The 24,809-nt window shown below is 48.8% G+C and overlaps 1 long non-coding RNA gene across 1 annotated transcript; it reads right to left on the reverse strand.

The window, feature by feature from the left end:
- Window positions 1-441: 441 nt before the first annotated feature.
- Window positions 442-13,135, reverse strand: LOC124276258. Its single transcript, XR_006898464.1, has 3 exons — window positions 13,123-13,135; window positions 10,256-10,258; window positions 442-673 (listed from the first exon to the last, which is right to left on the reverse strand). It is a non-coding gene; the product is annotated as an uncharacterized LOC124276258 (long non-coding RNA).
- Between the last annotated feature and the right edge of the window lie 11,674 nt (window positions 13,136-24,809).

Genomic DNA, 24,809 nt, shown 5'->3' on the forward strand with positions numbered 1-24,809 from the left:
GATTTTCCCAGTCTATTGATCCGGGTTTTGTTTTGGTTCTGGGCGGTAAAATTATCCGGATTTTATTTGGTCCCTGTCGATAAAGTGATCCTGGCGACTCAAGTCGTTTGGAGCACTACATTGAGCATTCTCTTCCCACAGAGGTTACTTCTCATATCTTCCTACGAACCTCTGTTCGGCCATTTTTCCTGGTTCTCGTAAAATCCCCTAGCGGCAAAAAGTCACAACAAGAATTATCTCCCTTCTTTCTATCCAATCAGAACGCGTGTTACATCGACATAGATCCAAAAATGGGTCCACAAATATCCCTCTTCTCTGCCGGGGACTTGTGGTGATGTGACACACACGACATTTAATGGCAAGCTTGTCCGTTATCAACGAGGGCGATGGATGCCCCATTGATCCGCATTTACATGACTGAGTTCTGTCTAGAAAAAACGTTTGCGCATCGCGCAGGGGAAGAGGTTCTATAGTTTTTTCAGACGCATACGAAAATTACCGAGGCCGTGCGAATGATCACTTTTGAAACAACGCGGCTGATTGCACAACTAAATGTGATTGCAACCAATCACAAATCCTGAACACTCGCTCCATGAAAGGGCCGTAGTAGAACAGAGGTTCGCAGGAAGATATGCAAGTAACCTCTGTGGGAAGAGAATGTACACTGAGGTGACTAACGCTTGTAGGGGCGCAAAGAGCCAAATAATTTGTTAGTAGTTCATTATTAATGGTGCAATTATAGAATATGTTCGCCACCTTATTTTGTAACTATTTTACCATGTTTACCAATAGTCATTTCCTCTAATACTCAGGGTTAGGTTAGGGTTAGGTTTGCGTATATACACGTCTTTGGTTATTGTGAGGGTTAGACTTTCTTTCTTTCTTTTTCCTGGGTTGCGAACATATCCTATAGCGGTTCCTAATTAATATTGGCGTTGATGGAGACTTTTGCTATGAGTAATCAGATTATTCGCCTTGTTAATATTGATAAATATGTACTTGAGTTTGAAAAAAATCCGTTTAGACTTCATTTCAGACATGCGGGATCGTGTATCGTGTTTTCGTGATATTTATAGTTAAGTTAAAATGGTTGTGAGCAACCAATATGTTTTCAAAACTGATCTAAATAATTGAGTTCCGTACCCAATCCTACGCTTTGTAAAGTGAGGAATTCACACACTGTGTCTGTGGACACTGTACAAATACTAAACGTGTTCAAGATAAAACCACACCTATGTTTTAGCCTCTACACCCATGTGGGACCGAACCCGGACATTCATGGATGGAGTAGCCCCGTGGTTAAAGCGTTCGCTCGTCACGTCGAAGACCCGGGCGCCATTCCCCACGTGGGCGCAATGTGTGAAGCCCATTTCTGACGTCCCCCGCCATGATATGGCTGGAATGGTGCTTACAGCGGGGTAAAACTATACTCACTCACTCACCACACCACTGTAGCACCGAGGCAGTGAACCATGCTGAAAGCTGCACACCGAACCACAATTACGCTGTCGCGACAATATCCATATAACGGTATATGCATTACCACGTTACATTGTATCCTGTTCTACGCACGCAATGTTCAAGCAATATTCTCCAACAAACACCTCTATAGAGAGTTGATATTGAGATTGCGTTAGCGCATTATACGTGGCACTAGTTTGTTTCGACACTTGTTCCGTTCGCCGGGAGGTTAATACGCATTTTATTGCCCCGCCAATTTTAAAGGATCATGTACTGTATCTTGTTTAAACTAGGCTACGGTTACCAAGAGGCACTTGAACCTTAACAGTGCAGTATGTATATATATTACATGGAGTCACATACATTTCTTTCACTGTTAAACAACTGTTAAAAAGTTCGATATATGTGGCATAGTCCCTACATTCAATACTAATTTCGATTTGTTCCGTTAACGAAATCAGACATTATTTCAACACTAAAATGGGATTTGCTCCAAGAGAAAAAAATGGTATACCCAATCAGCCCTGTATACTCAACAAGATAAGAAACCTGACACCCACTCTATAGGCAATAATTATTTTTCCAATAAAATGATGCAGCAGTAGACTTTTTTCAATCTGTATTACCAAGATGATAGCAGTATGATACGCATCTATTCTTCGTAATAATTCACATACTATTCCCATTGTGGGATTCAATTAACTAATGTCAAGGTATACACTACGTTGAGTCTACACATAAGGTTTCATGTCGCCTTCGATGTAACTAATATGGTGACGTGCTTGAGACACGCTGGTCGTATGAGGGAATATTGTGGAGTTCAACATGAACACCCCACTCAGACACAGTATAACGACTCGGGGCCGATTAGTGCCTGCTTTGGGGTAGTGAGTGTGAGTTTAGTTTTACGCCGCACTCAGCAATATTCCAGCTATATGGCGGCGGTCTGTAAATAATCGAGTCTGGACCAAACAATCCACTGATCAACAGCATGAGCATCGATCTGCGCAATGGGGACCGATGACATGTGTCAACCAAGTCAGTGAGTCTGACCACCCGATCCCAATAATGGCCCAAAATATTAATTAATGCGTCCATGTGTAGAAACAATATTGTACACATGTACTGGGGTGTGTCGTGTGGTGTGTCAGCAATTGTGTACATGTAATCTTTAGAAATCATGCTTACAAATTATGGGAATGGGGTGGGGGTTTGATGTCATTGATTTTTGTACATGACATGTGTGTGTGTGGGGTGGGGTTTGGCCTTTTACTCTGTACATATTTTTTTTCTTTATTTTTTTTGGGGGGTGGAGGGGGTCATTCACATTGTATATTGTATAAACGGCCCCTTAAATCAAATAGAATGTATTTAATGCACAGTTTTATTTTTCAACAGCATCATCATCATCAACACATTATTATCATTTTAGTCAAACTGTTGCACATATGATACTCACGGCACATCAGCTGTTGGGTCCATCCACAAGTTCGTCAATATCATCCTGTCATTTATCTCCATGCCGTCAACGTGCAGGCACGATTCCTGGGCTTTTAATGATGAACGTGGAATAGGTTGACACATTCCGGATGGTTTCTATAGAAACGCCAGGGGTCTATCCAAAGATCATTTCATAGTTCACACAAAAGGATATAGGCGTTAGGGAACCGTGATCACGTGGTGTACGACGACCGCTAGTTAATTTCATGTCACAGTTCCGTATATGAGACGTCAGTGTATATATAGTGTTATTGACACCTGTGCAATATACCACATAGCAATTGACATGTAGTGATATCCATACTATCTCGGACTCGTATCTTGACTGTTCTTAACACACATATATCTCATCGTCAAAACAGACAACTAGAAAAACTCCTGTTTAATCCAAGTGAAATCACCAACTGGAAAATTCAAACTTTAACACTCATTCTTCCAGATTAACGTTGTAAGGTAATCGTTTTAATTCCTCGTCCGATTTGTCAATGTCAAAAACGACGGTGCCGATATACACCTGTCAAATGAGTTTAAACCAACAGCAACCTCCCGTGGACGTTGCCACTAACAAATATCACCACGTCAGACAACTCGATCACTGTTCGAACTTTCCCGGATGGCCTTTAAAATGTTCCGAGCTGTTAGCTCGACTGTCAAAGGTAAGCGGTGTTCACGCTCCGTGTGACGAGAGATAGACACCCATTGTCGATACTCAACATTGATTCAATCTTGTTCCAGTCGGTCCTTGTCACGAAAACACAAATCCAAGTTGACGTCTGCTCTTTCGCGCCAATGACCCGTGGCGAAAGAAAGACCTGGAAAAAAGTGTCGAACCCTTGTACGTCGTTGAACAGTGGTGGACAATAATTGCAGTCTCGACACGACCATTTCAAAGAACCACTTGTCTTGCCAGACAACCCCTGCCGCTTGAAGGGCCCTGAAGATCGCGTTATTGAAATGTCCGCCATCTTGTAAACATGGCGATTGCACACCTTGCCATGATGTCTTGAATCAACACTGCTTCGGCTGGCTGGCGTTCTGTATTGGAAATCAACAACCGAATGCCCTCATATCAATTTATTGTCGATGTGATAAAGGATTAATGACTATAATAGCCGAACTGTTCCCAGGGCCCGTGTTTGATTGATCTGGGGGATTTCGAGGGTGGTATTGCTATGGTAAAAACAAGAAAAAGCCTACCGACGTTTAAAAGGTCACTGATAAGAACGCCAATTACAGATTTGTATTACGTCGGAGCGCAGCGGGAGAGCTGGTTGTGTATATTGCTACATTGAAATCGATTTGACCGGACTTGAGCGGAAAATAATTTCCCCAATAAAATAGACATAAAGACTGCGACTAACTGGCCTTGAAATTAATGAGTTAATGCACAACCAACAATCGTTTTGATGGTTAGGGGTTTTACGGCCCCGTAGTCTAAAGAGCAATACTTGCAGGGTTGCGTCCCTTGGGCATGCCCCAAACCAGTGATCCTGTACGTGTTCGAGTCCGAGATTTGCCCTGATTGTGTTTCCAGGGATTGTCACCACAATCAAGCGTTTTACAACTGTAGCAAACCCCTTAGAGCTGCATCACTTCACGTTTTCAAGTTAGTGAGTGAGTTTAGTTTTACGCCTCTTTTAGCAATATTCCAGCAATATCACTGCGGGGGACACCAGGTATGGGCTTCAAACATTGTATTCATATGGAGAATCGAACCCAGGTCTTCAGCGTGATGAGCGAATGCTTTAACCACCAGGCTACCCCACCGCCCCTCTTCCAAATTCGGCCGACACCCTGTGATATAACTGAAATTCTGCGCAAAACGACGTTTAAACTGTCCTTTACAAATGTATTTTGCTTTATTCAGAAATATTTAATGCTCTTAAGTTCATGATTGCAACTGCAAAGTGTGGTTAGTTTGATTCTATAAACGACATCGTACAAGGATATGGCTTTACAGAGTTCTGCGGAGAAACTGCATACACAAGACACGCGCGTCAGTGGATGACGCGTTAAATGATAAATATATAACCTTTGGTGTGGTCAAATATTGACGTATATATTTTCTTATCTCAAAAACAGACATTTACATACGCGTAAAAGGTCTATTTCTATCTGATTCTGTAAGTTAAAACTGACGATTATTTCAAAATTACGAGGAACGTACTCGTACTGCTACTGCTACCGATGTACTACTACTACTACTACTACTACAACTACTACTACTACTACTACAACAACTACTACTACTACTGCTACAAAGTTTACTGACCCGTGAAAATCTTGGTTAGTTGGTCTTCAGCAACCCACGATTGTCGTAAGAGGTGACTAACGAAATCCGTGGTCAGACTGGCTGTCTTGGTTGACATGTATCATCGTATCCCAATTGCGCAGATCAATACTTATGATATTAATCACTGGATTGTGTGATCCAGACTCGATTATTTACGGACACGGACAGTCGCCATATACCTAAAACATTAGCGCAGCGCTAAACAACAAACAAGTTACCGGATATTCCCGTATTAAGGCCCACGCGAAATTTAGCCCATGGGCTTAAATTTGGATTTAATTCTTGGGTGTTTAGAGTGACGTCCCTTTCCAAACGCCATGGCGAACTTCGACGTTTTTAACATTAGTAGTGCCTCTGCGAAGTTATCACGTTTACAGAACATTTTCGACACCAGTTACAGGGCAGTTATTAGAGACAGAAATTGATCATCTTAACCCCTATGATGTGCGTGCAGTTGCAGTTACATTGAACCATGTGGTCATTCAATTTTGAATTTATACACCAGTTTCCTGATAAAAGAGTTTTAAAAAGAATGATTCTTTTTATTTATCAACATATTGCGCATTTTCGAATTTAAGCCCTGGGTTTAATAAGGTTAAAATATGTCATCACTAGAACAGTGATTTTCCGTATTTAAGCCTCGGGCGCAATATGTAAATGTGCAATATGTTGATAAATAAAAAGAATCGTTCCTTTTAAAACTTTTATCAGGAAACTGGTCTAATTATTCCCGGTAAAATGACCGGCGTAAAGACTAAACCGAAGTTAAAGCTGACATTTCTATTTTTCTCCAAATCTGCCCGTAATGAGATACTTCTCTGGCTTCCTTTGTAGAAGAAGACAGTACAACAATCGTAAGTATGTGTTCTTTAATTACTGTTTTGCGATCACAGCGATGGATAGTGCCTTTAGGACCCTGTGGGGTATGATGACGGCGCTGACACGGTAGATCTGATTGTAACAGTGTGAGTCATCCCTCGTGAAACCACCCTATACACTATATTATATATGCCACTTTGAAGTATTCTGCAGAAAGTTTACACTTGCAAATTTGATTTGACTTAAACTTTACAAACATTACAAAAACGTTACTAGGCTGGTGATCCGCGAAGATCCGGGTTAGAACTGATCTTCGTACGAGGCGACTAACGAGATCGGGTGGTCAGGCTCGCTGACATGGTTGACACATGTCATCGTATCTCAGTTTCGTATATCGATGCTTGCTCATGATGTTGATCACTGGATTGTCTGGCCCAGACTCGATTATTTACAGACTTCCAAACATATCCGAATGAAATAAATCACCATCGAATAACAGTAGTGAACAACGTTACCCTGGCGCCTTTTTCATGATGGCGGCACATCCGGTCCCCCTGGGCGCCGCCATCTTGGATCCGGTCACTTCCGGTCAGGGGGAGATCACTCGGGTTCCGGTTCCGGTGCTTCCGGTTCCGGTGTGTGCGCACGCATCGCGATGACGTCACGTCCGGTTCCGGTGGTTGTGCGCGCATGACGATGACGTCATCTCCGGGCCAAGATGGCGGACGCGTTTCAAGATGGCGCCCCCTCCGGTGGGATCGCGTGAGATCTCGCGGGATCTCGTGGAGTCTCGCGGGATCTCGCGAGCGTAGACGCGTTTCAAGATGGCGGAACGGGCGAGCGGCGGACGGGACGGGACGGGACGGAGAGGGAAGGGGAGGGAGAGGGAAGGAGAGGGAAGGAGAGGGAAGGAGGGAGAGAGAGGGGGTGAGGCGGACGATGGCGTGGCTAGACAAGTGTGTGTGTGTGTGTGTGGTTAAAAAACATTGGATGGAGCATTCTTTCGAGCCAGGTGGGTGGCCCTGAAAAGGGCCGTTGGTATGAGTGGGTGAGAGATCACCGAGGTATCTATGGTGGTGATGGTGGTGCACTGGAGGCCGTGCTGCTGGAATCGTCCATGGGTTCGACAAACTCCAAGATGCGTTGAAGTAGAGAGTACATGGTGTCTATGCGATCTTGAACGAGGAGGACCTTGTCATGGAGTAGAGCCAGTAAATGTTGGCTTTCACGTTTACTCACTTTCTTTGGCGGTTCACTTGGCTGGTAGGTGGATGCCGGACGTTTCTGGCCCTTGTTAGAGCAGTTCATACTCTTATGGTCCTCTTGACCACAGTGGCGACAGGGATGTGGACAGGCGTAACTGAGATGACCTTCGTTTTTTCCACAGTTGTAGCAGGTGTTGTTATCGTGCTTGTTGTTGTCCTTGGTCTTCTTGGGACATACGTAATGGCGATGACCTTGAGCACCACACTCGGTACAGGTCACCTTGGGACAGTGCAGATAACTGTGGTCATCTGTTTCGCACAGGCGGCAACGGAAGGAGGCGGAGACGGAGGCGGGAGACGTCTGCATGCTTCCAGTTTCAGTGAGCAACTGATGAGGAGTGCTGGAAAACCTTGAATTTATATAGCTGGGGTTGATGACGTCACTTTGACGCATCCGGTTCGCACCGGTTGCATCCGGTTCGCACCACTCTCCTCCTGACTCAACAGGCTAGTGTGACGTCATGGGTATGACATCATTCCTATAAATAACACATGAGCTCATGGTGCGCACTGGCACGACCTTTTGTGACGTCATAGGGTGACGTGATGTATATAAACCAGGCTCAGCGTGGGTCTTACCAGTTCTCACCATGCCGTCACCACGAATGAACGAAGATGAACTTGAAGAGGAGCCTGTGCCCTACGAGTTGGAGCGGACGACTCAAAAAACAACCAAGAAATTCCGGACTGGTACCCAGCGCTACCACCTGAAGTTCAACCCTGTTTGGCTGCAGCGTCAACAGCCTGAAGACCTTCCCGTCGTTCTCAGAGAACAGTTTGATGCCGTGTTAGCAGATCTGAGAGACGATGTGGGTGGCCAGGATGGTGATCGCGTGGGATTGGCCCTGGAACACCCCGCCCTGGATACAGACATCCGAATCACGTTTCGGCGGATGGGTGACCTCCAGGGGGAACACATCATGGGCGAAGTGGAAAAAGTACAGCAAAGCAACCACGACTTACATATCGATGACACCATGGACATTTTCTTACTGCATGTAGAGGATCCTGATCGTATCGGTGAGGGACACGGCCGGCCAACACACCTCGTTGGCTTAAACGCTTTCCTGGAAAAGAAACAATGTATCGTCCAAATCAAGAATGAGGATCAGCTCTGCTTTGCCCGTGCCCTGGTCGTGGCCAGTCACCACGCACACCAACCCGATCCTGTGACCAAAGAATGGAAGACGGAATGGAAATACCTGTGTGACCATCGTAAACCAGCGCAGTTGAAGGCTGCCAAGGGTTTATTTCGCCAACTCAAGATCCCCGAAGGGCCTTGTACAGGGCGTGCCACGTGGGAGTTGTTCAGTCAACGTTTGGCCCCTTACTATCAGCTCAAAGTCTACTCCCAAGAGGTGTTGAATCGACTCCTGTACAAGAGTGAAGTGGCTCAACCCACCAAGATCCTTCACTTGTATCATCACCATCACCATTACGATGTCATTACCTCCATGCCTGCTTTTACAGGGTATAGTTACTATTGTGAAACGTGTGACCAAGGCTACGACCACGCTGAAGATCATCGCTGCACCCGAGAATTTCGTTGCTACTGGTGTCAATGTCTTGGATACTGTGGTGACGTGGTCAGTGAAGGACTCTCCTGTCTCCAATGTGGCGGATGGTTCCGAAACCCTACTTGCTTTCAACGCCATCGGATGGCCTCCGCCAAGCATCCCAGCACCTGCTCCACCATCCACACCTGTCATCATTGCTATGCCAAAGTCAACGTGAGAAAAATCCAGGGCATGGTCAACCACCAGTGTGGCACGAATCGTGACTGCAAGATCTGCAAAGAACCCTTGAAACCCAACCACCAGTGCTACATGTCCGTCATCGAACCACCGAAACAAAATGAAGACGGTGAAAAAATGGATGAAGACAAAGAACGGCAACAGCGTCAGTTCATCTTCTACGACTTTGAATGTACTCAAGATCAAGGAACTCATGTTCCCAACTTGTGTGTAGTGCATCTAGGATGTGGAAAATGTATTTCCGAGGCTTCCAATCAGTTGTGCGACAAGTGTCCCTGGCGTAAGGAAGGAGAAGGGCCTAGCCGCATCAAAGTGTTTCGGGGATCGACGACCTTGAAGGACATGGGCGACTGGCTGATGCGTCTGGCGGAAAAGAAAGAGAAGCAGAAGAAGAAACGTAAGGCATCCCAGCAGCAGCCGTCAGGCCGTGCCTCCAAACAACCCAAACGGTCATCACCAGAACCCGATGATGATGATGATGTAGAACAAGACAACGACGACAAAGAACAAGACGACGAAGATGACATTTCTCCTACCATTGATGATGACGACGTGTTGGTCATTGCACACAACTACCGTGGGTATGATGGACACTTGCTCCAACAGTACTTCCATCAACATCTCGTGAAAGCACCCCAGGTCACACTACGTGGGAATCACATCTTGCAAATGACCGTGGGACGTCTTGTTTTCAAGGATTCCCTCAACTTCCTCACGATGGCTCTGAAGCAGTTTCCAAAAACGTTTGCATTGACGGAACTCAAGAAAGGCTACTTCCCTCACTTCTTCAACACCGAAGCTCACCAAGGCTATGTGGGTCCTTATCCTCCCGTGTCTACTTACGATCCTGACAGCATGTTTTCTGCCGAACGCAAAGCTTTCTTGGCCTGATACGATGCGGGTGGCTGAAGGGACTGTCTTTGATCTGGATGAAGAATTGTTGACTTACTGTCAGAGTGATGTGGACATTTTGCGTCGAGGCTGTGCTGCATTCCATAACATATTCATTCAACAGAACAACGTGGACCCTTTCTATGAAGCAGTGACTCTACCCATGGCTTGCATGCTCACCTTCGAAAACAGTTTTGGAACCCGTACCATCGCCATCCTACCTACTCAAGGTTATCGTCCCCAGCGTGGCTACTTCGCTTCAGTGTCTCCACTGGCTCAACTGGGTCATGCATCAACACCCTGGGGTCCACATCCAACATGCTCGGAATGGTGGGAAGTAGGCTTTGACTGTGCTGGCGGAAGTCGTTACATGGCAGATGGCTCACGGCGCCAAGACACGCACCGTGTCATGCGAATACTTGGGCTGTTTCTGGCATGGCTGTACTGCGCTGTTACAAGGCGAGTCGATGTGAACGCCATGCTAGCTTGGGTACCACCCAGGAGCGATACCATCATACCATGTACCGACTGGGTGTGTTACGCCAACATCCCGACATTGGCCAAGTGGTGACCCTCTGGGAATGTGATTTTCTGAAACAACAGAAAGACAACGGTGATCTGAGAGCCTTCCTGACTACCCTGCAAGGACCCCATGCCTACATGCCTGACCGTTGAATCCTAGAGATGCTTTCTTTGGAGGTCGTGCCAGCGCCACCAAACTGTACTACGAAGCCAAAGAAGATGAAGAAATCAAATATGTGGACGTTTGCTCGCTGTACCCTTACATCTGCAAAGTATGGTACTTTTCCCGTGGGACACCCGGATCAAAGATCATCCTCCCGTGTCTGACTTGTTTGAGCTCCACGGCCTGATCCAGTGCCGAGTCTTGCCACCCACCGACCTCTATCATCCTGTTCTTCCTTACAAGTGTCAAGGCAAACTGCTCTTTCCACTGTGCCGTCACGTGTGCTGAAGAGCAGTTGGATGCTCCCCACCCCCACGGGGATGAAGACCGGGCATGGATCGGTACCTATGTCAGCAAAGAGCTTCAGTTTGCTGTTGAAAAGTGCGGCTATCAAGTGCTTCACATCTTTGAGGCTTGGCACTTTGACACGCTTGCCACCTACGACCCTGACACCCAAGAGGGAGGACTGTTTGCCAAGTATGTCAACAATTTCTTCAAGATCAAGCAAGAGGCCAGTGGCTACCCGAAGGTTGTCCAGACCCAAAGCCTACATCCACGAGATACAGCAGAAGAGGGAGTCACCTTGGATCCTGCTCGCATTCACAAAAACCAGGACTACGTGCCTTAGCCAAGGCCTGCCTGAACAATCACTGGGGCAAGTTTGGTCAAGCGTTGGGTTTTGCCAAGACGGAATATATCAGTTCCCCTGAGAGGTACTTTGCCCTCCTCTGGGATGAGCGTCGTGTGGTGAAAGACATTAACATCATCAATGAAGACCTCATCTGTGTCACTCATGAACCTCAGGCAGACTTTCACGACCCTCATCCAGCCCACAATGTGGCCATTGCAGCCTGGGTGACAGCACAAGCCGTCTCAAGTTGTATTCTTATTTGCAACCGTTGGATCGACGTGTCCTCTATTTTGATACGGACAGTATCATTTACATTCACCGTCCACGAAGTTACAACCCGCCACTGGGAGATACCTTGGGGAGCTGACTGATGAACTGGGAGGGGCAACAGCATTCAAACCTTTGTCTCAGCAGGACCCAAAATTATGGCTACAAGCTGCGCCATCCTCAATCTGGACGGCAGTGTGGGCATCAGCAAGGTCGAGGATTTACTTTAAATCACAGGGCGAGCCAACATGTCCACTTTGACAGCATGAAGAACCTCGTCTGTCAGAGGATCAAGCCAACATCACGGTCCGGTACCCACACCCGCATCATTCGCGGAGGACTTCTTCAGGGCAGCGTGTTGCTGTCCAAGGACACCACCAAAACCTATCGTTTGGTCTACACCAAACGCCGAGTGCAAATACGACCCCAAAGGCGTCCCCAGGAAACTCTCCCCTATGGCTATAAAGAGTGAACCCATCCCTCCCATGGACTTTTGATGTAGACATGCTCTGATCGATTGATGTTTAACCCATAAAATGTGATTGCCTTGTTCATTTGTTGTTCTATCATTCAATAAATTGCAATTGTATTGTACTCTTGTGTTATGTCGTCTCTCTCTTCAGGGCCAGACCTGGTGGAGTCCATGGTCACCCTCAATCCTGTTGTACCCTGTTCTTAGACTCAGACCTGGTGGAGGCCATGGTCATGTTTACCATGTCATAGGTACTGTCACAAAAAAGGGAAGAGGAGGGAGAGCAGAGTGGCGCAGTGGAAGCGTGCTGGGCTCATCACCCAGAGGCCCGTGGATCGAAACCACGCTCTGCTAACGACAATTTTTTCTTTCTAGTTTGACGTCACACACCCTATGACGTCATCACGACCCTGTGTGTATATATAAAGAGACGTTTCTGTCAGAGTCATTACAGATTCTGTTGTCTAAGAAAAGAGAAGGATGGAACCCGTTCACTGCAATAGGCTTAGGGAGAATCGTTGTGGTCTCGTGCTGCTATCGCTATCAAGCAGGTCGAAGCCGTGGTAGACAAACTGATGGCGTTTAAAGTCCTGACCATCCTCATGAAGGCAGAGATTATCGAAAACCTCGGACCTCCTTTGACCGTGTCAGAGAATTGTTAGACATGCTTCCCGACGTGGACCCCAAGCTTACTCCCTCTTCTGCAAAGCTTTGGAGAATGTGGAGAAGCAGAAGCCATGATCTTGCTGGGTCTCAAGACTCCCACGGACAAGGCACAGTCACAAGTGACACTCCCCTGGTTATTCTTCTATGGAATCCAGTCACCGTTCAGCAACTTTCATCCAGCAGTGTTTACCTTGGATGGTGTTACATTTAATTGTGTTGAACAGTGTTACATGTACTCTAAAGCCATGTACTTTGGAGATTTGGACAGTGCGGACGGCGTATTCTGCACGAGGCTGTTCCAGCAAAGCAAAAACGTCTGGGGCGATGTGTGAAAGGCTTTACTCAAACAGTGTGGGACACGGTCAGTCTTGAGGTGATGACCAAGGCGATCACCGCTAAATTTTCCCAGAACAAGGACTTGAAACAGAGATTGATTCAATCCTACCCAAAGTCGTTAGCTGAAGCTAGCCCCTACGATCAAAGATGGGGAATAGGAATGGGTGTATCTCATCCGAATATTGACAAACCCTGGACATGGTCGGGGAAAAACATGTTGGGAAAAGCGCTCATGCATCTTCGTGACACGCTGTTGTTGTTGTGAGTGACGCCATCCATGGACCAACTCCAATGACGTCATCCATGCACGAGCCACGTGACGTCATCCATGCACGCGCCACGTGACGTCATCCATGCACGAGCCACGTGACGTCATCCTGTGTATCTCTATAAAAAGACTCTGACCCCATCGTGATTCGTCATCATGCTGTTCACGCTGCTCTTTGTGCTTGCCACTTATCTCGAAGAGAGACACTTTATAGAACAGTTCAGAAAAGCCGTGCAAGAGGCCATCCAGAAACAACACGATCGTGACGTCATTTGAAGTGACGTCATTTGAAGTGACGTCATAGCTCTCGCTGCTGGTGTTGCCTATAAAAACGCAGGATCGATTGGAGCGGGTCATCAGTTGCATCAGCTCAGTCGTTGAAGATGGCATCTCCAGGCAACCTCCTTCTTCCTTCGTCGTCTTGGCCATGAGGCAAAGGACCTTGCTTCTGACATGGCCCATCTCCACAACACCATGATGACTCAAAGCCAGTTATACAAGACCAACTACATGGATCTCCAGGACCGGCTGCGTGTGATGGAACAAAAGTTGCCGTCGATCATCCATAAGCTGGCAGATATTCAGCCGAAAAAGAAACACTGTATGGCATGATGGGTCGCTTCTGTGAGTTGACTGAGGAAGACTATTACTGGATGGCGTATCACCAAGACCACTTGCGTATCCTCTCCGACAGCGCCAACAGATCGTGTCCTCGCTTGATCCTCATCGGTATCAACGATGCTTATGCCAAGGAAAATGCAGGGGAGACCTTCCTCAACAAGCTGTTCCACATTGTGTTCAAGTTGAGGAATGGGCGTCCTATGAGCTATGACCATGGTGTACTGTACAGCAAGCTGCTGGCCAAACTCCAGGTGAAACTCTGGCCTCACCCACCCAGCTATAGTCTTCGATATGCCACCTGCACTCTACCTTTGTTCTCCAACGATCCAGAGGTCACCGACATGACGCCCAAGCCCGTGCCTCGAAAAAGAATACCTCCCAAGACCACGCCTGCCAAGACTTCTCCAAAGAAGAAGAAGAAGGTCTCCACCCCGTCCCTTCCCAAGGCACCCACCAAGATGACGTCACCTCCCCAGGGGACCCTGGCCACGACTTCTCCAAAGAAACAGAAGAAGAAGTCAAACAAGGAGGCCCCCACCAAGACAGTCACCAAGAAGACGTCCCCTCCCAAGACACTCACCAAGAAGGCACCCCCCCAAGCCTAAGAGTCTCAAAGCACCCCAGACTCCAAAGAAACAGTTGGAGATGACTGACTTGTGGGAGAGCGAGAAGGGTCAAGGGATCAGTCCTGTTAGCCCCCAAGAGATCCCCCAGGCAGAGTTACCTCCAGATCTTCAAGACTTGTATGATCTACTCCCGATGGCTATCACCATGGAAGCAGAGCAGACAACTCCAGAGAGGGCTCCAGAGACGACTTCAGTGACGGCTCCAGAGACGGATCTGGTGATGGCTTCAGTGACGGCTCCAGAGGAGGAGCCAGAGACTTTTGCCGACATTCCCATGTTTAACGATGAAAACCATTTTCATCCCGGTCAAATGGACTTTTTACGGTGTTCGACTTGCAATCCCGAGGATCACCTGAACTGGTGGTGATCTGTGGATGACCTGTTGTTGTTGTTGATCTGTTAATGCATCATTATTGTTGATCTGTTTGCTATGTTGATGTTGTTCCTCAATAAAAATGTGAATTCCATTTTCAAAGGGTTGTGTCTTCTATATCTTCAGGGATCTTAGCTCTTAGAGGTCATTTCCGGTGCAACCCGCAGGGTGGTAAGACGTGTGTCAGTATGTCAGGGACACTATCAGGGACAGTGTTAGACTCAGACCTGGTGGAGGCCATGGTCACCCCACTCACGTTACGTCATCCCTTTACCATGTTAATTGCAGGCCCTACAGGGTCAGGTAAAACATCGTTTGTCAAAGCCTTCATGGAACATGTGTTTCAACCGGGGATCCTAGATCTTCCACCTCAGGGCATCGTGTGGGTGTACAGTGAATGGCAACCCATGCATGAGGACTTGGAAGTTCTGACTTCGAGGTTAGGGATACCCCTGACGTTTGTGCAAACGATGGGGGAAGCCAACACGCAGTTACCTGCAGGGTCTGGGGCTAAGACCGAGAAGGGTTTGCCTACGCCCCATTGGTTGATCATTGATGATTTGCTGGGCGACAATACCAAAGAGGAAGAAGCCGAAGTTCTGCGATGGTTTACCAAGAAAAGTCATCATCGTAACCGTCCGTGTTGTACTTGTATAAAACCTCTTTGCTTCATCGCCTCATCATCGCACCATTAGTTTAAATGCCCACTACATGGTGCTGTTTAAAAACCGAGGGGCCCGCCATCGCAAATGGATCACTTGGCCAGACAAATCTTTCCAGGACAGACGGCCTTCCGCCGGGAAGCCTATGAGGATGCCACTTTGGCTCCTTATTCCTATTTGTTTCTGGACTTGAAACCGACCACGGCCAAAGAGCACCGTTAATGCGGTCCCATCTCTTTCGTAATCCCACCATCCTTTACATTTCCCAAGTCGTGATAAATAGAGATGATCGTCTACCCTACGGTCAGTTGACCCAGAGCTGCCATGGGAGACAGGCGGAAACAGACCCAGCCCGCCAAACGTGCTGTTGCCACAGGGTTGTTTAAACCGATCCATAAAACACTCCTGACCACCTTGGGTCGTGATCCCACCGAACAACATCGGTCGGGTGTGCAACGACTGTCACGAAAGTCTAAGTGCTCCTCCTCCTCTGCTTCCTCCTCCAAACAAAGACGTTCCTTAAAGCAGTTGTACCCACAGCACCCACCATGAACACGTTTGTCCCTGTCAGTGCGTATCGTGCCTCTCCTGCTGCCTTCTCTCCCCTTCTTCTTTTCCGGCCTCTCCCCTTCATTCCCATCGTCTCCCCTCTCTCCCACCATGATTCAACCCTTTCAACCCTTGACCCAGCGGGCGTACCACCAGCACCAAAGGCACCGGCAAGAAACGCGCGGGTGCTAAACGCCCCAGCCCAGGCACCCCGCGCCAAAGGAAGCCACAGAAGCATGCCCGCCCGCAGAAAAGTCAAACCCATCATCGTGAAAAGCGACTCCGTTCGGCAGAGGCGTGGCTGTCAAAGGACGTCATCGGCTGTTGCAATGGTTTGTCATTGCCGTGTGAAATCTGCGAGCAGGGCGTGTTCCTTTGAAGGCGCAGCACAAGACCTGGCTGTTGAGACACCAAGACATGCTGACCAAGATTGCGAATCCACGACTACCTATGGATGAGCGCCTGAGTTACCTGATGAAACGCAGTGGAAGTGAGTACGTTGGCTGGTGTGTTGACCATTATCTTGTTGAACTGGCAGTCCTACCTACAGGAAAAACAGCAGAAGCCCTCAGCACCTGCGCCGTCGCCGCCGTGCCCTAAGCAGCCCAGGGACGTCGCCAAGTCACCCACCCGACAAAGAGAACAAGAAGAAGAAGAAGAAAAGGGTCACTTCCCCTCAGCCCCAGGTGCAGCCTTGACCCGGATGGTGTTCTGAAGTCAAAGAAGAAGAAGAAGACCACAGCGGCATTACCCCCACTCCCTCCAGCGACATTACCATAAATAGAGGCCTCCCGACCCATCCTGGTCAGTTCAGCGGTAGCAGCTGCAGGGACGACACCACCATCATCATGTCGGCGCGTTTAAAAGCGTCACAAAGAAGCTCTGTCATGTGTAGTCCTTCTGCGACACCAGCCATCGCGACAGGCTATTTTGAAACAGGCCCCATCGGAACTGATTCAAGCCATCTGTGAATGCGTGGTGAATTTGTATGGAGGCAACATTCCTATGACAGCACAGCAACGTCAACGTTTACAAAAGCATGGGTCACTGATGCATACGTTGATGAAAAAGAAGGTGTCTGTGTCCAAGAAACGTCAACTTTTACAGCAGAAAGGAAAGGGGATTAGGTCTCTTGTCTGCCTTGGCATCGGTGGTGGGTCCCTTGGTGTCTGGCCTGTTGGGTAGATGATCCTCAAGGAAGATCCTCTCAAGGAAGATCCTCAAGGAAGATCCTCAAGGAAGATCATAAATAGAGGGTGCATCCTAGATTGGGGTTAGTTGCATCTGCACCGTCCTACCACCAAGATGAAACATGCACGGAAGATGGTGATGGTCCCAGAAGAGGTATGGCAAAGTCTGCAAGAAGAAAAACGTCAACGGCATTTGCTCAATTCCAACCTGTTGGAACAGAAGCTGGCGATGCTGCGCTTCGCGATATGGATACCCTCGTCCGTGATGACACGGTTCCTTTTAGGGACCGAGAGCAACAGTATAACACCTTGTTGCAACACACCTTGGCGTTTCAAGATCAAGCCGGCGGTCAAACCTTTAAAAGCCACGGGCACCCCTAGGGCCGGACACTCCCAGGACGGGCACCCCAGGACGCGGACACCCCAGGGCTGGATCTCCTCACCGTAGAAACGGTTGACTTACTGAGTGGTGTATCTGCATGTGCCTGCGTAGAGGTCGCCTTCCTAAGAAGGAGTCCACGAAGCGGTAAATAGAAGCAGTGGCTCATGGTTTGTTTGTTCTTTTTTGTTTCAGAACCCGATGATGTCGAAGCCATTCTGAATGAAGTCGTGCAAAGCGGTTCCCAAAGCGCTACAGACCAAGGCCAGGCAGTTGATGGCCCGTATTCGTGCTCATCCCGACTTGGGTTGGAATGAGGCGGGTCAATTCGTGGTGGAAGGGGGAACCCATGCCTGGGACGCACATGGTGGATCTCATCAATGATCTTGTTCGACAACATACCAAATTAGGCCCTCCACGGGGTTGGAATATTCTGGGCCAGTATCTCGCTTCCAGTAACGTACCCCATGAACTGATTGGTAACCCTCTACGTTGGTCCTGGATGATGAAAACCAAAGGGTCATCCACCCAGCCTCCTCCTGACACCCCCGTGAAGCGTCCACACCCTCCACCCGCTGACTTGTTTTTGACACCCCCCGCATCCAACCTTCCTCTGGAACCTCAGAAGAAGAAAAAAGCTGTAGAGACCCCCTCCTCCCCTCTCAACCGGGTGCGTCAGTGGATTCACTTTTAAATAAAAGGGAGCAGAGGGTGATGTCAACGACAGTGTCATCATGAGACGTCCAAAGAGAAACAACAACAACATCAGCAAAGCATCATCATCATCATCATCGTCTCTGTCTCCTGCATGGACACGATGGCTCCACCACACCTATTACGATCCCAAACACCCAGCAGGCTATGGAGGGTGGCTTGCCTTGTGGCAAGCAGCAGGACATCAAGCCAAAGCAGGACATCAAGCCAAAGCAGGACATCAAGCCAAAGCAGGACATCAAGCCAAAGCAGGACCCAGGAATGGGGGTCCCAAGAAGGGGGGAAGCAAAACGGGGCCAAGGCCCACCCAACGCCAGGTGCGGCAATGGTTGAAAACCCAGGACATGTACACCTTACACAAACCAGCCCGACGCTCGTTTCCCAGGGATCATTACCGTGTGGGTGGCGTGGATGAATTGTGGCAAGCCGATCTGAGCGATCTCCTTGCGTATCAGAAAGAGAACCAAGGCAACCGGTATTTGCTGTGTGTCATCGATGTTTTCTCCAAAATGGCTTGGGTGCAGCCCATGAAAGCCAAGACCGGTGCCACTTTGATAGAGGCCTTTCAACGGATCCTGAAACAAGCCAAAGGACGTGTGCCATCCCAGTTACAGACCGACAAAGGGACTGAATTTGTCAATGCCCCTTTTCAAGCCTTCCTCAAGAAACGGGGTATTCATTTCTACACCAGTCAAAACCCAGAAACCAAAGCCTCTGTGGTGGAACGTTTTCAAAGGATGTTGAAAAACCGTATGTGGCGGTATTTCACCCAACAGGGAACACGCCACTACCTGAAGGCCTTACCCCAACTGATGCATTCCTACAATCATCGTGTCCATCGTCACGATTGGACAACGCCCGTGGATGTGCGTCCTAACGGCTCCCTACGATGAAATTCGGGTGTTGGATCACATGGAACGACAGAAGAAGCAGAAGCAGCGCCAACTCAAGACAAAGAAGAAGAAGAAGAAGAAGTACCCTCTCTTGTTACCCGGGACCCGTGTCCGTTTGAACAAGACCAAGGGCACGTTTGACAAAGGGTACCTTCCCAACTGGACCACCGAACTGTTCACCGTGGATCGGGTGGTGAAAGGCGTGTTCCTCCTGTCTACCAAGTGAAAGATGATCATGGAGAAGTGCTGCAAGGCACCTTTTACCCGCAAGAACTGCAACCCATTCAGAAAACGGATGACGTGTACACAGTGGATCAGGTCCTGAAACGACGACGTCGTCAAAAAAAGGATGAAGTGTTGGTGAGATGGTCAGGATACCCTGCCAGCTTTGATTCATGGATCCCTGCGGCTCATCTGGTCTTTAAATAGCGAGGCCTCCAGTCTCCCACCGTCAGTGGAGCCTCCACCATCATGCAGAGTGAACCGATCTCAAAGGTGCAAGGAGGCGACAAGTCATCCCCACGCTGGTGTTGCTTTGGCATGGACTTGCCACGAGAAGTGAAGTGGTGTTTTTCTCCCAAGTGTTTCTGATATATGGCGTGGTCATCATGAGCATGGTTCAGTTGACATTGGACAACGGTGAGAAACAGTTGTGGACAGCTTTGTTGGCCAGTAGCTTGGGGTACTTGCTCCCACAACCCACGTTGGTGTCGCGTCGTCGTGCGTCGTCATCATCCCGTTGCCACCTTCCTCGACTGCATCTCCAACCCCTCTGTATCCAGCCTGGTTCCCTAAGAGAGAGAGAGAGAGAAGATGTCGGTGTCTGTGTTTTCCAAAGCGGGACTTTTACGTGACCTTACCCAGCGATGCGTCCATGGATGTTCATCCGACAACACAGAGTGAATCATTACGAAGTCAAACTACCCTTTCCCATTCAAGTGAATCGTCAGGAGTGGGAAGTCGGCGTCAGTGAACTTCATTTCCCCATGACATGGTACAATGTGTCATACCCCTTCAACTGGTTTGTCCTTCATGTGAACTTGAACGCATGACCGGACTTACAGTTCAGCAGAACACGCGATCGCGACCGTGATAGAAGAGAACCCAGGCCTCATCAGAGCCGTCAGCGAAAAGGTCATTATTCCAGAAGGAGTGTATTCCAGTCGCCAACTGGTCAGAGACTGAACATCCTGCTTCAACACACCTGTGCACGACTGGTGGACAAGCATACATAAGATGTTTACCAACAGGATGCTTTCGAGGTCGTTTCACCGTCACCGTGAAGTACCCCAAAGAAGACCCGATTTGAAATGCGTGGCAAAACGCATGTCAGCTTTATGCTCCCACCCCGAAAGACATGTGCCGAGCCATCACGGGTTCCTCCTGCAGAACCTCAAGTCAACCTGACCACGATGCCTACAGGTCTGCCTACACCACCCGATTGGTGTTGCCTGCTCCTTTAGTACATATGCTGGGATTCATACAGCTCCCCATGGTGGATGAAGCAGAAGAAATAAGTCAAGTCTCTGCTCAGCCTGTGCAAGTGGCTGTGTTTGACCGTCCTCGTCGTGGGTGAACAGGAAGCACACCATCTGGCTGGTTTTGATACCGTGTACGTCTACCGGATGCGGTGGAAGATCAAATCGTGGGGGATACCATGGCTCCCTTACTGATGTATGTCCCGTGTCGCGCCAGATGATGGAAGACAGCGCCGTGATCAAAACCCCTCAGCACCAACGCTACATGGGATTGCGTCAGGGAACCACGGATGCCATTGAATCTATTTAACGGATGGCGTAGGACGTCTCGTGCCATTCCAGACTGGGAAGACCATCGTGACACTTCATTACCGTCCCGTCGCCTGGGTGCGTACTGAGACTCAGCATGGTAGGACACCAGTGTATCAGACTCCATAGCGGCAGCGCTTGGGTGGACAACAGCGAGGAGGAGGCGGCTTAGCCGTGTACCGAGGACGCATTCATCAACGAGGGAGAGGTTTCGGTAACATCTTGGGAAACTTGGGACGTTCAGCACTCTCCATCCTCAAGACGGTGGGAAAATCCGCTCTCAAATCAGGCGTCAAGATGTTGCCGGGATTAGTGCAAGATATCAGTTCAGGACACCAAAGTGTGGGGACAGTTTGAAACATCATGGGAAACAAGCCTTACTTGCCACCTTGCGACAACACCCACCACCAGGATCACCAGCGCAAGCAAACAGCGGAAACAGCCCGTGGGATCCACCAAGAAACGTAAACCCTTGTTTTGAGAGAAAGAGATAAAGACCCACCCCGATGGGAAAGGAGTTCAGTTCAACACCAGACACCGTAGGGTCAAGACCTGTTGTGCAGACCTGCGGTCCAGATCAGCTGTCAAGATGATGCGCCGAGATGCCTGTGAATGCTCCAAGGCCCAACTGGATCTCTTTTCTGTGCCCCCTGTGGTGACGTCCGTCCAAGAAGGTCAGTGGATTCGATACAGCCCTCTGGCACCCCCTTCGGTCGCGGGCCCCCTCCAATTTAACATTGCTAACCCTGTCAATGCCTACATCGATTTGAGCCAGTGTTACCTCCGCATCTGCCTCAAAATCAAGAATACAGATGGTACGAATGCAGTTCATGATGGCGATCACGCACTCGCCATGTCCACGGTGAACAACATGATGCATTCCCTCTTTCGTGAAGTGCGTGTACAAGTGGGACACAACCAACTGGAAATTACTCCTTCCATGGGTACCTATCCCTACCGAGCCTATTTGGAAACGCTGCTGAGTTATGGGAAGGCAGCCAAAGGGACCCATCTCCAGTGTCCAGGATGGTACACCGATGAAGCTGGAAAAATGGATCACTTTAATGCTGGCCCGAATGCCAACGCCGGACTTGTCGCACGACGAGGGGTCATTCTACCCACCCGAGACGTGGAACTGACAGGACGTCTCCACTGTGACCTGTTTCTCCAAGACCGGTACCTGGTGGATGGAGTCCCCATGAAACTAGAACTGATTCGCAGCCCGAGTGATTTCTACTTGATGAGTGCTGGAGACGTCGAGTGTCGATTTGAACTGACCAAAGCCGAAGTTTTACGTCGCCAAGTCAACATTGATCCTGCCATCACGGGAACAACACGTGAAACACATGTCACCAGGAGTCGCGGCCAAATATCCTTTGACCCGAGTCAAGTCACAGCCACGACATCTCAGGAGGAGGACGCGATTTCCACAAAGATCAACTGATTGGAGGCCAACTGCCCAAACGAGTGGTGTTGGGATTGGTGGACAATGATGCTTTTGCCGGCAGCAAGGAAAAGAACCCCTACCATTTCAAGCACAACAATGTGACCAGTCTCAAGCTGAAACTCAATGGGCAAGAAGTGCATGGCACCGAAATCAAAAGCGACTTTCAGGACAACAGTGCCTCGCTCAAACAGTTGTACATGAACCTGTTCGCAACCACGGGACACCTGTGGCAAGAACATCCCTGCAACCTCACCCTGGACGAATTCAGGAACGGATTCACCGTGTGGGTGGTGGATCTGACGGCGGATCTGGGCGCAGATGAAGGGTATAACTACCCACGACAGACGGGCAAGTTGGGACTTGAACTTCAGTTTGCAGAACCCTACCACGCCCGTCACGCTCGTCTGCTACGAGGAATCTGGCGTTTTGAAATTGATCGGTTCCATAGCGCTCTGATGGTCTAAGGATGGACGGCGACGCCAGTGGCTTGACGACCAGACACTTGAACGCTTCACGATACAACAGGATCCCCTGCTGCGACCCCTCAACCAAAGGTACCTTTGCCCGAGATCACTTTGCCACCACCGTGCTGTGTGAACAGCAGGAGGGACATTATCCTAAAGCCTACATTGTCAACACGGACCCCAGCCATCTCCCAGGACAACACTGGGTGTGCGTGTATCGTCCAGTACCAGGTGCCATGGACTACTTTGACAGTTATGGACTTCATCCCTATCAACAGCATCCAGACTTTCGGAATGTCATGACCTTCGCCGGATGGCTCCAACAATGGTGGAATGGCCAATCACTTCAACCCTGGTTCAGTGCCTCTTGTGGGATGTACTGTTTGTATGTACTGGCTCATCGTGCCCGTGGATGGTCTTTTGACGAAGTGATGGAACAGTTTGATCCCTACGATACCCTCGTCAATGAAGAACGTGTAAGACGTTGGTTTCAACCCACACGCCTGACAGACAACAACAACAACGCTGGCCATGATCCACACCCCTGCCAAAGGACACAACCTTATCGTTCTGATGTGATGATGTTACAGTTCTGATGTTATAGTTATGATGTTACAGTTCATACCGTTTGTAAACAAAAGATCAGGGACGCCCCTAATCCTGTCTCTTTTGTCAAAGTGTTCTTGTTAGCGGGGGAAATAAAACGTTTGAAAAATGTCAACCTAGTGTTGTTATTCTTGTTGTTGGCATTGGAATGAACCTTTCTTTTGAGAGAGATGGATGGCCCTGAAAAGGGCCGTTTTTTCGGTGTGTACTTCACTCCAGGGACCACAGTGGGGTCATACATTGGCAGGGATGGATGGTCATCTTTGTCTTGACGGGGCACTTGCTCCCATGTGTCAACCGGCGAATATATGTGTCCTTCAAGACAGTGCCACAGTATACACATTGGAAGGTACCACGATAGTCATCAGTCCCATTAGCGTAAACAGGCAGGCAGCCATGACATCGTTGGCACTGCCATGCCGGTAAGGGGGGTGGCGATGCTGTGTCCATTAACTCTAAATCCCAGTTTTCAGACATGATTGCTGGTTGTAACACTGCTTCGGTCATCCCGCTCATCCTATATAGTGAGAGCTCACGATCATGACGTCAGCGGTGCCACGTCATGACCCTCACGCGCGACCATGACGTCATCGATACCACGTCACTACCCTCACGCGCGACCATGACGTCATCGATACCCACGTCATCGATACCACGTCATCGACGACACGTCATCGCTGTCTGGTCGTCCATATATAAACTCCAGCATGGGTCAGTGAGAGCTATCTTCATGCAACATGAATACAAGAAAAGTAGAAGTCATGCGACCGACGCCATACAGGAAAAATTGTGGTAGACGGCAATGCTTACGATGCAGCCCTACCTTACAAGGGAAGGCTGACATCAAAAGGGAAGAGACAGAAACAACGGCAGCCTCACCACCACCACCTACGACAGGAGACACGGTAGCGCCACCACCACCACCTACGACAGGAGACACGGTAGCGCCACCACCACCACCACCAACAACAACAACAGTATTACCAAAATGGTCATCCCAATGGCGACTCATTATCTGCCCTTCTGTTTTAAAGCGTATCCTTCCAATCGCTTTGATGTCGTGCCAGGAGCTGCCTTCTATATATGCCTCTACTGTGGGGAAGGCATCATCAAAAGAGGCCAGCAACAACACGATGATGTGTGCCCCGGAAAATTTATTTTTCGGGGTCTCCAGCTCCTTTGTGAATGCT

Source organism: Haliotis rubra, unplaced genomic scaffold (genome assembly GCF_003918875.1).
Source record: "Haliotis rubra isolate DU_JTF1 unplaced genomic scaffold, ASM391887v1 Scf2077, whole genome shotgun sequence".
Taxonomy (NCBI): domain Eukaryota; kingdom Metazoa; phylum Mollusca; class Gastropoda; order Lepetellida; family Haliotidae; genus Haliotis; species Haliotis rubra.